Consider the following 5,000-nt stretch of genomic DNA (forward strand, 5'->3'; position numbering starts at 1 on the left):
AAGACTCTACTAGGCAGGGCCACCCATACTAGGCTGGTTTGTTGTGAGCGATAAGATTAAAGTCTCCCACCATCACCAATTCACAGTGGCCAGTGTACGGATTAAAATGACCAAAGACCAGGCATGACTAAGGACATGTCTGAGGCCTATGTCCTGAAGTAGACTAGAAACGGTTTATGTTCGTATAATGCACACATACAAACACACACACACACACACATATATATGAAACCATTACCTGATACAGATTGGGTGTTGAAAAAAAAAAGAAACATTGTTGGAGTGTTGGAGGAAACCTGCTGTAGACGGAACTGAAGGAGAATCACTCTTTTGGAATTAATGTTGGAGACAGTGATGTAGATAGATTGTTGAAGATAGTGATGGAGACATTGTTGGAGGCAGTGGTGGAGAGAGATTGTTGGAGGCAGTTAGGGAGTAAAATTATCGGAGACATTTTTGGTGAAAGATGTTGGAGACTGTGAATGAGAAATATTATTTGAGACAGTGAGGGAGAAGTTGTTGGAGGGTGTGATGGAGAAATATTGTTGGAGAAAGTGATGTAAAAATATTGTTGGAGATACCGATACTGATTGTAGGTTATTAGTTATGAAAGACAGAGAGTGACACAAAGATTGCTGGAGGAGGAATCTTAAGGAAAGAATATATGGGCAGTGTTGGAGGACAATTGATAGAGACGAACTGTTCGTGATAATTCGGTGGGCAACGAGCAGCGGAAATAAAATTGTTGGAGGAAAAAAGAAGTTCCGGGGTGTTGGAGATTTTCGTTGGAGACAGTTGGCATTGTGTAGGATGGTTTAAAGTGTTGGAGTAAAACAGGCACTAGCTGTGTATTAGACATAGATTTCTAAGTGTTGGAGAAAAATTTGTTGTAAAATAATAAAGAATGTTGTTAGAGAATATGTTGGAGATCCTGTGTATTCAAGTATACGGTCTCGAGATAATATTCTGTTATCATTAATAGTATCATCGTATAATTCAACCTTTAAAGGATGCCATTATGAAGAAAGAAAAATCGATCAATAATGATAAAAATACGAGAGAGAGAGAGAGAGAGAGAGAGAGAGAGAGAGAGAGAGAGAGAGAGAGAGAGAGAGAGAGAGAGAGGAATTCAAGTAGTTTTTAGCCAAGCTTGTAGAATAACGTAGCTAACTCGGAGTATTAATATCTCTCTCTCTCTCTCTCTCTCTCTCTCTCTCTCTCTCTCTCTCTCTCTCTCTCTCTCTCTCTCTCAAGGAAGACAGACATTGATGCCATCAGTTCTGTAACAAGTATCAAGAATGTTGAAAAAAAAAGCACATTAAATTGCAAATATTTTCACGTAATTTATTTTAAAATTTGAAGATTTATGTTCGTGTATTCAAGAAAATAAGCTTCAAATATTATCATTTAACTCAGAGCAACAATACGTAAATGTTTATTTATTTATTAATAAAGGGAAACTTGTGTAAATATTTACGCAGATAAAACCAACCCGCTGTATACCTAGGCTTAGGCCGATGCCGCCCGCGCCTAACGTTGTCATGGAACCCTTATATGGCCGTTAGAACTCTCCTCAGATAAAATAGATTAAATTACTCTCTTTCTTGGAGATTATTCTTTGATAAATATTCAATCAAATGACATATTAAAGGGTGAATTATACTCGATGTTACTATAGCAAGCTCATAGTTTGTAAAATCCCAATACAATATTAGAGTAAACAGGGGCTAAACTTTCCCGACACGAAAGTGGGAAGTTCAAAACATCTACACATACGAGGAAACACCCATAGAGCAATAATAATTGACATACCACACATGAAAATCAAATGTTACACTTACATTTCACAATAATGTACCGCTGCAGGTTAAACTAATTCATTCTCTACGATACGAAGCGAAATGAAACCAAAAACGCGCGCGCACATCTCAACTTCATCACACTTAGAGCAAGACTGAGAGATCATGATGAGTCTGACTACAAGGTCAGATCATGATCCAGGGTGCCAGATAATTTCCACTGGATTATCATACACGAGCCTTAAAGTTATCGTTTTTCATTCAAAATTATCGTACATCGAACCAGACCAAAATAATCGTAAATGTTTAATAATTATCGTAGGATAGACCTTGATCTAAACACCTGATTCAAATCGTTCCATCGATTCAAATGAGCCGAAGTTTAACGAGTTTTCTCCCACAGATTCGAAATTTGAAGATGGCGAATTTGTTTTATATTTACTTAAATGTTTAAATAGGATTTTTAATCATGTTTTGTATATAAAAGTAATTACTTTCATGGTCATTTTCATAAAATAAACGATAAAACAAATTGGAGTAATGGTGGCGGTAGAGGAGTGTTGGTGGCATAGGTTGGTGGTGTAGGCCTATTCCTATAGGCGATGTCTTGGTGGAGTTGGTGGTGATGTTGGTTGTCTATCAATTATGTTGGTAGGAATATATTATTCATGTATGTACATAAACTTAGAAGGTAAAAAACCTTGGAGGAATTGCTAATATATCTAAAACTAATTGCTTTTATGTTCATTTCTATAAAATAACTGATAAAGAATATTGTATTGGCGAGGATGAAGGGCAGAGTAATGGGGGTGTTGGTGAAACCATTGGTGGCATAGGTTGGTGATGTATTCGTGGAATTGGCGGTGTGTTGGTGGTGTGTTGGTGATGTTGGTGATAATGGAGAGGTAGAGGGAGGATCATATTAGTTGTTGTATCTAATACTAAATGGCTTTTATATTCAATATTGTATTGGCGATAATGGAAGACAGAGTAATGGTGACGTTGGTGAGAATGTAAGTGACAAGTTAGTGGTGTAGCCTATTTGTGGAGTTGGCTGTGTGTTGGTGGAGTTGGTGGTGATGTTGGATGTCTATCAAATGTTCTAGTAGGAAGATATCATACATGCATGTATGTGCGTACATACGTGTATAAACTTAGAAGGTAGGAGACCTTGGAGGAATAGCTAATATACTGGGGGTAGCAACACCGAAGAAGGAAGATGTTTGAAATCTGGAGGAGTTACTCCGTAGGGGAGGAATGGTGATGTAAGGTTTGACTCAATTACAGAACCAACCTTCTATTGAATTGCAATTTTTTTTTCTCCTACTGCGGCTCCTCCTCTCATACCTCAACGCAAAATCCTCAATCTCACCAAACAAAACCTTTTCCAGCCATACCTCAAACTATATTAGGTCACCAAAGGCCTAGGCTGTTTTTTTAAAATAGGTTTATTTCTTTTACAGAATAAGTTGAGCTACAATGGCGAGTTCTTATATCGTTTAGCAGACATCCCTTAGGAGGCTAGTGCCATTATTGCAGCTCAGGCGGTTAACTGTAGGCATTTCTTAAGAGTTCTTTGCTGTATATCTTCCTTAGTGCCTAGACCCCAGAAGCTACGTTCACTATAAAGCTTTCCACTTTACCTCTGATTCCGTCTCGTTACTTTTCAAGTTCTTTCAACCTCCCATATTGCAACTCAATGAGGCCTGGCCTCCCCGGACCGAGCGCTAAGCCATAGTAAGCTCTGCGCCAAATTCATATAGGCCTAACCATGACAATAAGAATAAGGCTGTTTTTAACCCTGGAACACTGAACCCGTTTCCCTGTTACACGGCCACTGAATGTGGGTAGTTTATACCCGATTTTGGAAAATTAAAGAAAAATAGTAAATATGCAAATTTATTAATCCTATCCCTTACACACTAAATATAACCCTATTACCTAGTAATGAAACTATTAAATTAGAATACTTACTTTCAGAAACTTGAATTAAAAAGCAAAAAGAAAGGAATGTAAAAAAGTGAAAAAATTTGAATGTTTTTGCAAAAAAATTAAGCAAAAAAAAACCCTCCCCAAAAAATCGCTCAGATGCTCCCACACGCTTCCAAGGATGTCAGGCTCTCATCCCAGGGGGTCATCAAGGCACGGGGGATGCGGGAACTGTAGGGAAGAGAGTAGGAAAAACACCCTTTTTTTAGTGCACCAGAAATGACAAATTGTGGAATATAATGTGTTTATTATATTTCTTTTTATACTTTATCACACATTATCACTCAAAATCTTAGTTTTATATATATTACCTACCTCAGCCTTATATGCAATCACAGCAGTAGGGGAAGTAGTGGCTCGGGCAAACAGGTTGGCGGCAGCTGTGACACCTGAAACGTGTCTTTTTGTCTGCCTTGGAGTCACACTTCGTGCAACGGACCATAGGGTTCCTCATCTCGGCTGCCGATGGTCCAGCACCTGCAGCTGTGCCAGAGCGGAGGTTGAGGGAGCACACCTGTCTTATGGCCAGCTTCACCTGGCGATGCTGAGAAGGGTTATTCATCCGTTCCTGCGCTGAGGGCTTGATTAGTTACAGGGCCAGTCCATGCATGAATTTTCTTCGGTGCAATTCCTTGCGTTGTACCGTTGGATTATTTGCCTTTTATATAATCCAGGAGTTAATGATACTTGCATTGACCATCCCAAAGAAAACACACAATGGCCACCTATTTGTTTTTCTGTTGCAATTATATGTTGCACACATTTGATCGAACGTGTCGACCCCTCCTTTTGTCTCATTATAATATTCAATTATGTTAGGCTTTCCGGTGACATCATTCACTACTTGCTGTGTGTGCATACTTGAAAGGAGGAGTACATTCTTCTTTGTTGTTTGTGTGTTTGGCACGTATGATATGAGTGTCAGATCATCTGTGAAGAGGAATGCTGAACTCCCGGGTCTGCGGTCCTTCTTTTCCCTCATGACAGGTGGGATATCTGGCTTGTTGGCCCTGACTGTGCCCACCAATGTCAGTCCATTAGTCAGGAGGTCCTGTATGAGGGGCACAGACGTGAACCAGTTATCTGTTGTCACATTCCTGTTCGTGTTCTGGTAGCGGCTGGTTAAATCTTTGGTGAACATGTGGCCCAGCGTCAGCCCATGCCTTGTTGTTGTACCTGCTTTTCCTAGGTAGGGAATAGCTTTTAACAGGT

The 5,000-nt window shown here is 39.4% G+C and overlaps 1 protein-coding gene and 1 pseudogene across 1 annotated transcript in view; one reads left to right on the forward strand and one right to left on the reverse strand.

Moving 5' to 3' along the window:
• Window positions 1-5,000, forward strand: part of LOC137618681 (pro-epidermal growth factor-like) — an 835,493-nt gene that overhangs the window by 455,597 nt on the left and 374,896 nt on the right. The window lies entirely within an intron of this gene.
• LOC137619263 (piggyBac transposable element-derived protein 4-like) overlaps window positions 3,828-5,000 on the reverse strand; it is a 2,488-nt pseudogene continuing 1,315 nt past the window's right edge.

This window comes from Palaemon carinicauda, chromosome 25 (assembly GCF_036898095.1).
Source record: "Palaemon carinicauda isolate YSFRI2023 chromosome 25, ASM3689809v2, whole genome shotgun sequence".
NCBI lineage: Eukaryota > Metazoa > Arthropoda > Malacostraca > Decapoda > Palaemonidae > Palaemon > Palaemon carinicauda.